Source organism: Mirounga angustirostris, unplaced genomic scaffold (assembly GCF_029215605.1).
Source record: "Mirounga angustirostris isolate CCGP_5_RB_7025 unplaced genomic scaffold, mMirAng1.0.hap1 SCAF_9, whole genome shotgun sequence".
Lineage (NCBI taxonomy): Eukaryota > Metazoa > Chordata > Mammalia > Carnivora > Phocidae > Mirounga > Mirounga angustirostris.
Window position 1 is genome coordinate 34,187,715 of NW_026991717.1, and position 12,504 is coordinate 34,200,218.

At 36.2% G+C, this 12,504-nt stretch overlaps 1 protein-coding gene across 3 annotated transcripts in view; it reads right to left on the reverse strand.

Moving 5' to 3' along the window:
• Window positions 1-12,504, reverse strand: part of ARIH1 (ariadne RBR E3 ubiquitin protein ligase 1) — a 123,063-nt gene that overhangs the window by 48,801 nt on the left and 61,758 nt on the right. The gene's annotated exons all lie outside the window — the stretch shown is intronic.

Consider the following 12,504-nt stretch of genomic DNA (forward strand, 5'->3'; position numbering starts at 1 on the left):
TAGAGCTCTCCAAAAACCTGATTTTCTATAGGGAACAGCAATGAACTGAATTAAAATAAACCCAGATCATAACCTTTTTGGCTCAGAGGAAAGGAGGTGTATGGCTACAAACTATAGCAAAATAGAGGTGCGTGTGTGTGTGTGTGTGTGTAAAGCAGATTAAGTTTTTGTTGCTATTTTGGTATTTTTTACTTTGTTTTTATCCTGGAAAGTTAAGCTATTAGTATTTTAACAGTACTACAACTAAAATTTAAGAATGCAAGTTGTACTATCTCTAGTGGTACTTTAATGAAGACTAATAGTATTTTAAAAGGCTAGGCTAATATTTTAAACAAATGACTTTATTAATAATTTTAGTTACACCAGCTTAAATATATTAGCAAGTAAACTACCTACAAAGCATATTTTATCCCACAAATCACTTACATGTCTCATTCTACAAAACAGATTTCATTTCTAAATTTTTTTAAAAAATAATTTTTAATTTACTAGCAAAGGGGAGGAAGGAGGAAACAAAAAAAGTGCATCTTAAAATGTTTTTATATCAAATAATCTATATACTTAGCTTTTCATAAAATATGTTTCTTCTTTACATACAAAAAAGAGGTTCTCAACTTAAAGAATAAGTGATACTCAAAGGAGATTTCCAATTATTTTTAATGCAGGTCTTGTTCAGGTTTTGTGTCAAAGCACTTACTGAATCTCTGGAAAATCACTCAAATGAGAACAAATCACATTACTCTCTCAAGACTAACAAATATCTATTTATAAATAACTACAGAATGTTTCAATGAAATGATCAAATTATTAATCAAAATGTCAATACATTATAAAAGAGGAACTCATATAAAGTTAAAGTTGTCACTGATGATTCAGCTAATCAAATTATATAGAGCAGAAAATCAAATGCTTTCCCCCTAATTATCTCTCAGAAAACCTAAGATGTCAAGTTTTATTTGAAAAGTAGAAAGCAGGGGCGCCTGGGTGGCTCAGTCGTTAAGCGTCTGCTCAGGTCATGATCCCAGGGTCCTGGGATCGAGCTCCGCCTCAGCTGAGCAGGAAGCCTGCTTCTCCCTCTCCCACTCCCCCTGCTTGTGTTCCCTCTCTTGATCTGTATCTCTCTGTCAAATAAATAAATAAAATCTTTAAAAAAAAAAAAAAGTAGAAAGCATATGAAGCTACTAAATATGAACAGGTAAAGAAACTAAACACCTCGTTTTTAGAAAAAATATTTATGCTCATAAGAAGAGACAAACTTCTGCCATCCAAATTTGACTACATGAAATTAGTAACTCCTAATACTCTGGTGATCATTCTAGACACCATTCTATGCATATACAGCCAAAAAGACATGTGTCTGTAATTTCATGTAAATAGTATTTATTCCAGATTTATAACCTTCAGTAAACAATATGTTAAGATATCTTTGTCAATGAACATACGTTTTCATCACTGCATAATATTCCACTGTAGGTATGTACTGTAATTTACCTAACTAGCCTTATACTAAGGGACATTTAAATGTTCCACATATAAATAATTCTAAATGAAAATCTTGGCCCATCTGATTGGGGGAAAATATCTAGACTTAACTTGCATTTCTTTGTTACTGAGGCTGAACACATTTTTCTGTGAACATCTTATTAATTTATGAGTTCAATATGTCAACAGAAAGGGTAGGCCTTCTCATGGACTACTTTCTTCCCCTCAGTTTCTAGTTTGCCCTCAACCTTGTTTAATGATGTTTAACTGTCACATTTAATTTTCATGTAGGCACACTGATCATGCAACCCTGTTGTGAGTTCTGGATTTCATATCAAGCTTTACAAGATCTCATTACCTAAAGATTATAAAAATTCATCCATGATTTATTTAGGCTTAAACTGTTTTCCATTAAAACTGTTGATTCACAAGGGAATTATTTTTGTGTAATAAGGAATAAAGTTGGGATTCCATTTCTTTTTTTTTAAAGATTTTATTTATTTATTTGTGAAAGTGAGAGAGAGAGAGAGGGAGCACACAAGCAGGGGGAACAGCAGGCAGAGGGAGAAGCAGGCTCCCTGCTGAGCAAGGAAAGGAGCCTGATGCAGGACCCAATCCCAGGACCCCAGGATCAGGATGGGAACCGATGGGAACCAAAGACAGCCACTCAACCCAGCGGCCCAGGCATCCTGGGATTCTATTTCATTTCATTTTAATCTAAATGGCTAACCATTTGCTGAAGGGTGTTTCAACTACCCCAAACACTTCCTCCTACCTTTAGGTCTCAGCTTAACGCTCAGTTCCTCCCCACTGCGGCCCCCAAATTAGGTAAGGTTCCCTGTATAACCTTCTCATGGTACTTTTGTGCTCTTGCACAACACTTAATCACATGATCAACTCCGTAATCATTTATGTTTTCTCTGCTGGGGTGTAAACCCCATGAGGACTATCTTATTATTGCTGTAGCCCCAGTATCTAGAAGAATCTTATTATAATCATTTCTTTTTTTAAAGAGGAACCGAATTAGAGTAACTTCTTAAAGATAATCCACAGTAACAAATCTGAATTCCTTTGCTTTAGGCGTATTTCAGACTGTAATGGGTTTATTAACTTTTTGAGACACTCTAGAAGACTTTGGAGAACTTTCAAATACTGCACAGGTAAACAGAATGGGGAGTTTAAGAATCCACTCATACTGTCAGACATAATGGGCCTAGAAATCTTTTTCTTTTATTAAGTTCCATTTCATAAGAAATTTAACATTTTAAAATTCTGTTCTGTTTTTATTAATTACATGGTCTACCAATGACTGTAACAGTTATTTGGAAATATTGAAATCTAATTTATTTTCACTAAACACTTAAAATCAGTACTTAAGTCTATTTCTTAAGTTGTCGACTTTAAATATGTTGGGCATCCTTATGTTACATGACCCTACACTTAACCCTCCAGTTTTGGTGGAAATCTCTGGAGCTTTTCCTAGTTGATTATCATTTTTTTTTTAAAGATTTTATTTATTTATTTGAGGGAGAGAGAGACCGCAAAAGAGGGAACACAAGCAAGGGGAGTGTGAGGGAGAAGCAGGCTCCCCACCAAGCAGGGAGTCTGATGTGGGGCTCAATCCCAGGACCCTGGGATCATGACCTGAGCAGAAGGCAAGCACTTAAGGGCTGAGCCACCCAGGCACCCCGATTATCATTTTATGTAATTGTTTCACTAATCATATACATTGTTTTTACATTATATAGCTTTCCTTTCAAGAATGGTAAAAACTTTTTTTGTTCCTTAACCTGATTACCTAATTACTCAGACATAATTCAAATGCTTACTTTGGCCAAAATGTGCCCCCCCGCCCCAGTATTCTTTATACTGACAGCACCCATTTCCTTCTGGTACCTGTTGTTATTGAAGTCTGTGGTCAAAACAATTTTTCTCATTTTATAATTCAAATCCTTTTTCAATTGGCATATTTATAATTTTGTTTTCTTCATTCTTGAAATTCAGTAGTTCTGTAGGCTTTATCTTAGCATTCAAACTTTCTTTTTTAAGATTTATTTATTTATTTATTTGACAGAGAAGAGAGCAGGAAAACAAGCAGGGGGAGTGGGAGAAGGAGAAGCAGGCTTCCTGCCGAGCAGAGAGCCCGACGTGGGGCTCGATCCCAGGATCCCAGGATCATGACCTGAGCCGAAGGCAGACGCTTAACGACTGAGCCACCCAGGCGCCCCTAAAACTTTCTCTTTCAAAATGCCATTCAGGTCTCAATCACTTCAAGATCCTTTTTAGTTATTAAGACTGTGCCCTACTGGATTTGTACCCAGTCTTTGTGAATTTGTCCTCTGTGTCTACCATTTGCTAATTCCTTCTTTGTCCTTTTCCTGTCTTATATGTCTCTATTTTCCATAGTACCTGCTCTGTTTCTTGCTATTGCCAATGTGGTTTAAGTTGTGTGGGATTACCTGTCCCTTTTTTCTTCTTAGTTTCATCAGCTTCCTTTTTATCTTTTTTTTTTTTTCCAAAGATTTTATTTATTTATTTGACAGAGAGACAGCGAGAGCAGGAACACAAGCAGGGGGAGTGGGAGAGGGAGAAGCAGGCTTCCTGCCGAGCAGGGAGCCCCATGTGGGACTCGATCCCAGGACCCTGGGATCATGACCTGAGCCGAAGGCAGACGCTTAACGACTGAGCCACCCAGGCGCCCTATCTTGTTCTGTTGTTTTATCAATTCATCTTTGATCCCTCATCTCACAGTCTATGTTTATTTTAATTTCCTTAAGAGAACAAAGAAGCTTTTTCTTTCTAATTATGATAGTTTTATTAAGGACAACTATGCTCAAGAATATGGGTGGATTCTTAACTCCCATACTTTGTTTACCTGTTCACTATTTGAAAAGTCCTTTAGTTACATCCTCCCTCATGCGAAACAGGCCAAAATGAAGAGATTGATTCAGTGTGAAGCACTGCTGTTCAGGTATCTAGTTTAATCAGTTAAGACACAATTCTCTCTGCTTCTATGACTTTACTAAACACCTGCAAAGCTTATTCTACGACATTGTTTCCCTCCTTTCCTGCAACTCTTGCCACCCACCCCCTTTTGAGAAAACTATTCGTTTGATGAAAATAGAAATAAGAATAGCAGTGTGGTTTTTCCCTTAGTGCAGTCTTTCCTCAGTCAGGGAAGGGTAGAATTAGAGTAACCCCACCTCATCTATCACATGGCCTAGACGTCTCTAGATTAAGATCGTTAGAAGGGCAATTGGAGAGGTTTCTCAGTAGAGATTTTAAATCCTCTTCTCTAAGGCTTTCTGTTCATTTAGCATGTTTACCGAAATATGGTTAGGCAAACTGGCACTTAATTAGCCAACTTTCCAGAATATCTAGATCTTAATTTCTCATTTTACTTGACTTCTGGACAGAAATATACCAAACAATTTTAAATTTTAAGGCACTAACAGTTACGGCCTAAGAACTGAGTGTGCTTGTGGGGATAGGAGACATGGTTGGTAGGGTACATAGCTGGCTATGTTTCTTTTTGAATTCTGAATGATGGTGGCATCACTGTTTGCCACTTCAATATTTAATTTTGCCATTAGGAGTTAAAAGCCTCTATATCTTCACACTTCATAAAAAGACCACTGTTGAAGAAGTACTAATTTTCACAACAGAATGAGAAAAGCAAAAAGGTTAAGCTAATATAAAGTTATATAGTGTGCTTTTCTACTGTATATTCCGAGGCTGTTCAGGTTCAATCCTTACAGGTTTTTAATGTTCCCATTATGTATTTGTAACAAGTCAGTTATCTAATGCTATAGTCTAAGAGGGAACAAAAACACACATATATGAAAATAAATAAAAATACACTATATATGTCCATGTATAACATGCATGTACACACACTTTTATTTTGTTTCAATATTCTCGTGTGGCATTTTATGGGTACCAGACTTCAATTCCAAAAGGCGACAAAACAGTCACAATTATCCTATACCTTAATTATAGTTCTGATAAAGCACTAAAAAAGGTCTGTGACTCCAACATCTCTTCCAGGAATTGCGATTTCAACTATTCTTTGGGTCCTATTAACCTGCTTCTAATGGTGTAATTTTTCTACTTTTAGAAAAAGTATACTTGGGCAAAAATATCAAAGGAGCAAAGGAACAGCTTGTTTAAATCATATGGATGAATAAAAACTGTGATCATATTTATGAAAAGCAAAAATAATAGATTAAGTACGAAAAAGGAGTCTTAGAACGGTACAACTGAACCACAGAGTAAAAAATACACTAGGAAAGAAGGCTTTCCCACACATAAACATTAGTTTCAAAGCTTAATCCTCCTATTTCATAGGAAGAAGCCAGTAGATGCAGTATAGTAGTATAAGCACGCTATTAAGAAATAGTAAAGCCAACAGTTCTCTCTTCTAGGGAATGAGACTAACTAAAACCAAAGATCAGGAGCAACAGTTTTCATTTAAAACCCTTAAAACTGGGCGCCTGGGTGGCTCAGTTGGTTAGGCGACTGCCTTCGGCTCAGGTCATGATCCTGGAGTCCTGGGATCGAGTCCCGCATCGGGCTCCCTGCTCAGCGGGGAGTCTGCTTCTCCCTCTGACCCTCCTCCCTCTCATGCTCTCTGTCTCTCATTCTCTCTGTCTCAAATAAATAAATAAAAAATCTTAAAAAAAAACCAAAACCCTTAAAACTATTAGACTTTTACTGTTACTTTGATAAAAATTTAAATCTAAAAAGGGCTCTTCAAGTAGAATGTGGTTTTTAATGGTATTCTTTGAAAAGAAGGACTAAAGTCAGAATGTAAAATGACTGGTACACATATGAACCTCTACCAGGTAAAGTTCAGAATTCCAGAGAACTAAAACTTATGGATAGAAAAGTAAGGACTTAGGGATAGAAAATCTTTTTTCTAAGGAAGACTTTTGGTCCTCATAAGAAAAGAGATGTCTATAAGAACTTGTTTTAAAAGTTTTGTGGTTTTTTATGCTAATCTAAAAAGTAAGTTTAGTTCTCATTTTAATATTAATGTATTATATGTGGTTTATAGCTAAATAAAATACTGGTCATGTATTTATTTTTTTTTTTAAAGATTTTATTTATTTGAGAGAGAGAGAGGGTGGGGCAGGGGAAGCAGGTTCTCGAGCCTGACGCGGAGCTCCATCCCAGGACCCTGGGATCATGACCTGAGCCAAAGGCAGATGCTTAACCCACTGAGCCACCCAGGTGCCCCTGGTCACGTATTTTTTAAAAAATACTTTCTGAGACTGTAAGACTTTTCTCCTATGAGAAAATCAACCTAATTTAAAAAAAAAACAAAAAAAACACATGATCCTGAGCTTGCTTACTGCTGAGCAAAAGACCACTTGACAAAGAAGCTATTAAACAAGTTGCAGTACAAAATTTTATTGTTTTTTTTTTTAAAAGACTGCATTTTTAAATAGTCTCTACACCCAACATGGGGCTTGAACTCACGACCCTGAGATCCAGAGTCGCATGTTCTACTGACTGAGCCAGCCACCCCGTTATTACATAACTTTTTGAAGTTTTTATTTAAGTTCCAGTTAACATACAGTGTAGTATTAGTTTCAGGTATACAATATAGTGGTTTAACACTTCCATACAACACCCAGTGCTCATCACAACACAGGTACTCCTTAATCCCCATCACCTATTTAACCCAATCCCCCACCCACCTCCCCCCTGGTAACCACCAGTTTGTCCTCTATAGTTAAGAGTCTATTTCTTGGTTTGCCTCTCTCGCTCTCTTTTTCCCTTTGCTTCTTTTGTTTTGTTTCTTAAATTCCACATATGAATGAAATCATAGGATTTATCTTTCTCCGACTCATTTATACTCTCTAGCTCTATCCATGTTGTTGCAAATGGCAAGGTTTCATTCTTTATCTTACTGCATAATTTTTGAAAAACTTTCTGCCATTTGTTCCTTCATACTTTATCCTTTTTGTTCTGAGCCACGACGAAAGCAAATATATTAAGAAGTGAACCTCAGTGAAACAGATGTAAGATAACTCCTTCTAGGCCTGAACTAGCACAATTGTAACAGAAACACAATAATCTATGTCATCTTCCCAAAAGGCTCCCACCCCATTACAAAAAAATTTAAATATACTAAAGTCAAAAGAACAGTAAATTGAACTCCCACATACCCTTCATCCAGCTTTAACCATTATCAACATTTTGCTAATCAAAAGGTTTTTCTGAGAAATAAATTTTATTCTCATACAAACTTTTAAGGTAGATTTGAAACTATGCCAAACATTTTAAGAAACTAATGACTATTCCCTCACAGGTAGTTGTCCATGTTCCCTGGCTTGATTAGGATTATTTCAATTTACCAAATTCTTCTAACCTAAAGCTTCTGAATCTTCAAAAACATTACAGTATCCAAACCTTTATACCTTATTTACACATGTGCATTTCTCCGCACCCCCCAACCTGAGGAAAAGCTTCAAAGCTTTTATTATTTTCTCAAAAGATCTATGGCCCCCAAAATGACAAGAACCAATATTATTTTCTAAAATGATTATTTTACTTCAAAGAAAACGAAGACAGTGGCTTCTGTGCCCTCTGTCCAAATATGTGCATGCAAGGGAAATGTCTACACCCTCTGCTCTGCTCAATGGTCTTTTCCTCCTGCTACACAGAAGCTGCACAACTTAGTAAGTAAAATGAAACTTGTTTCATGCAATAGTGGATCTGAGTCCAACTAAAGAGAAATATGAAAAATACATACAAAATATTTAAAAATGATATCATTTATTATTTTGATAATGATGTCTCAATATATTTAACGGAAGTCCTTAAGTCATAAATGTTGAGAGCCTATAAACCAAAAAGTATATTTAAAATCTAGCTACGCTAAAACTAAGAATAAGGAATCAAAATACAAGACAGTATATATTTAATATCCATTTTTACACAGTTCCCTCACATACTAAGTAACTACATGTGGGAATTGTGCTGGTCAGTGGCAGTGTTAACGGGGCTGTGAGGGAAAGAGATGGACAACTATTTCAATATGACATGCTAAGTACAAAAGGTAGGAGGAGAATGTTAGTTAAGTATAGAAAATAGCAACTAACTTCAAGAAGTTAAAATGACTTACCAGTAATGTGTTAAGAATTCAGAGATTGGGGCGCCTGGGTGGCTCAATTGGTTAAGCGACTGCCTTCTGCTCAGGTCATGATCCTAGAGTCCCAGGGTTGAGTCCCGCATCAGGCTCCCTGCTCAGCAGGGAGTCTGCTTCTCCCTCTGACCCTCCCCCCTCTCATGTGCTCTCTCTCAAATAAATAAATAAAAATCTTTAAAAAAAGAATTCAGAGATTAAGGTGATCCTAGGGGGATCAGATGAGTTGCAAATGATACAGGACTGTACATGACGTCTGTGAGTACAACCCCATAATGAAATATTACTGATGCTCTCTGAATTTGTATAAAATACAGCTCTTGAGAAGATTGGGGCCTGAATAGTCAAGGGCATCCTGACCTAAGTATAGCCATACAGAATAGAGTGAAGGTATGGAAGATTTTCAAAAGTCTGATGGTACAGCTTTGATGTGGTAGGAACCAGAAAGGTAATGGAGGATGATAAAATGAGTTGTCATGGGGTCAAAGTTTAGGACGGATATAATACTAGAGCCCAGGAAGGCAGTGAGGAAACTCTTGGCAAAATGTTGATGTACTTCTGGTAACCAAAGACACTATTAAACCTAAAACAATCCAGAAAACAAACCAGATCTTTCCCTTTTAAGGTTGTTCCTTTTCCTCCCTGTACAAATGCGTGGTTTTTTTTTTTTTTTTTAAAGATTTTATTTATTTATTTGACAGAGAAAGACACAGCAAGAGAGGGAACACAAACGGGGAGTGGGAGAGGGAGAAGCAGACTCCCTGCTGAGCAGGGAGCCCGATGCGGGACTCGATCCCGGGACTCCAGGATCATGACCTGAGCCGAAGGCAGTCGCTTAACCAACTGAGCCACCCAGGCGCCCTGTACAAATGTGTTTTAAAGTTATTTTTATTGTGATATAACACAATTCTAGAAAAGTGCATACACATCAATGGGCAGCTTACAAATTGTTATAAAGCAAACACCTGTGTATAATCAACCTAGGACAAGAACTAGAATACAGCTAGTGCTTCAGAAACACTCCAACATCCCTTCTCAGTAACAAACTCCTCTTCCCCTGAGATATAATCACTATCCTATTTTTCTTTATAGTTTTACCACCTAAATATGCATCCTTAAACAATATGGCTTAGTTTTGCCTGTTTTTGAATTGCATATAAACAAAATCATATAGGACATAAAGTATTTAGAGGCCTTCCTATCACTCAATATGATGGTTTTTAAGATTCACCTATGTAGTCACTTGCAGCTCTAATTTATTTTTTGTTGCTGAAGTTATTACAGAAATATACCATAATTATAACCATAATTATAGGGTTGTTCATAGGTTGGAGCTATTATAAATAATGCTATGAGCACGCTTATAACTTTCAAATTAGATGTGCATATTTCTTTCTACTAGGTATATACCTGGAAGTGGAATTACTGGATCAAAGATATGTGTGTAAATATGAACAGAAAAAAAATAACATTTTTACAGTCTTTCTAAATTAACTTATCTGTAGATTCCTTTGGATTTCCTATGTACACAATTCATATCATCAGTGAATATTAATTGTTTATCATCTCCCTTACAGCTATGATACTTTATACTACTGGCTAGGATCATCCTCAGTATTCTGTTCAACAGAAGTGAAAATAACAGATATCTGTGTCTTGAACTCTTACCTAAAAGGGAAATTTTTTCAACATTTCAGCATGAACTATGATATCTCCTATAGGTGTTTTTACAGATTTACTAGATTAATATACTTCCCTTTTGTGCCTATTTTCCTAATGCCTTCTTCTTAAAATCATGAATGATGACTGATGTTTAGGAACAGCTCCTCTCTATTGAAATGTTTTTCTCATTACAATTTGTTCAAGTGACCATATTGAACTGTTCCAGGTTAAACAAACCTAGATTCCTGGGATAAATCAGAGTTGTCCAGGCTGGGTTATTATCCTTATTATGTATCGCTGAACTATATAATTTGCAAATATTGTGGGTTTTATTTTTTGCACCTATGTAAGTGAGAGAAACTAACAAGTAATGTTTCAGTTGGGTTTTGGAATCAAAGTTGTGGGTTTGGGGTTTTGGAATCAAAGCTGTGACAGCCTTATGAAGATGGGGTATCCTCACTTTGTTTTCTAAAAGAATCCAAGGTTAGAGAATATAAGGTTGGAGTTATTATCTCATTAAGTGTTGGTAGAACTTTCCAGTATATCCATCTGGACTTAGACTTTTCTTTACAGAAACTTTCACTTTATAGTGACAGCTCATATAGGTTTTCTATTTATTTCTCGTCAATTTCAATAAATTGCAAATTTCTAAGAAGTTATCCATTTCGTTTAAAATTTCAAATTTTGACAGTTATCCATAATATCTCAGAAGTTTTTTTTAAAATATCTGCAGGATTCAAAGTGACATTCTTTTTCACTCCTGGTATTAGTTATTTGTGCCTTTTTTCTTGATTAATCTCACCTGGGTATCAATGTTAATCTGTCTTTAAAATCTTTTGGCTCCTTAAGCCACTCTACTGTATGTTTCTTTTCTGTTTTATTAAATTCTGCGCTCTGTTATTTCTTCTTGTAATTTCTCTGAATTTACTTTGTTGCTCGTTTTCTATTGTGACATGTCTAGTTCATTACTTGAGACTTAAGATGAAAGCTTAGTTCATTACTTTCCTTATAAGCACAACTTAGACTGCATTCCACGATTTCCCCCTTAATATTAAATTAGTTGCTTAAATAACATTATGAATATTTGACACTCTGACAACATTGCTAGAACTTAAAATGTTGACTTAAAAGAATACAAAGGTCAGTCACAACATAAAGGCGTTTATACTAATTAAAAGATGGTATTGTTTATGAAAACATTTTCCATAACACAGTACTCTTTTTTTTTTTTTTTTAAGATTTATTTGAGAGAGACAAAGGGAGAGAAGGAACACAAGCAGGGAGAGTGGGAGAAGGAGAAGCAGGCTTCCCGCTGAGCAGGGAGCCTGATGCAGGGCTCTATCCCAGGACCCCGGGATCATGACCTGAGCCAAAGGCAGATGCTTAACGACTGAGCCACCCAGGTGCCCCTGAACCCAGTATTCTAAATTGGCATTTGTCTTTCAACCTACTAAGGTATCCTCTTACTATCACTTCCACTGTTGCTGTTAAGTCAGCTGTTCTCTAAAAAGAATATATAAATATAATATACACTTTCTATATATTTTTTCTCTATGTACATTATATATACACAAATTTTTACTCTTTGAAAGTAATCGTCCTTGTATCTAGCTTTCATGATTGTCTATTTTTGCTGTTGTTTCTGTAGTTGTACTATGATGTTTTAAAATATGGATTTCAAAAGAAAAAAATGTGGATTTCTTTTTACTGTATTTCATGAAATCTAAAATGCTTTGGACTGAAATTTCATATCTTACCAGAAAGTGAAATGGGAAAATTTTCACATAGGTCAGTCTATCAATCTTGTTGGACTACAAGTTGCCATCAATTGAAAGAAGCATTCAAATTTTAAGCACAATAAAATATCTCAGAATCAATGAAACAGTATTTATTATGCATGGGAACTATTAAGGCTTCTTAAATTCTGTGGCGTTTTTTTCTCTCGCCAAACTGGAATATTATCTGCCATTATATCTTCAAATACTACCTTTGGCTCATTCTCTCCTAAAACTCAATAAAATCTTTTCATTAGGGCGCCTGGGTGGCTCAGTTGGTTAAGCGACTGCCTTCGGCTCAGGTCATGATCCTGGAGTCCCTGGAACAAGTCCCGCATCGGGCTCCCTGCTCGGCGGGGAGTCTGCTTCTCTCTCTGACCCTAACCCCTCTCATGTGCTCTCTCTCATTCTCTCTCTCTCAAATAAATAAAA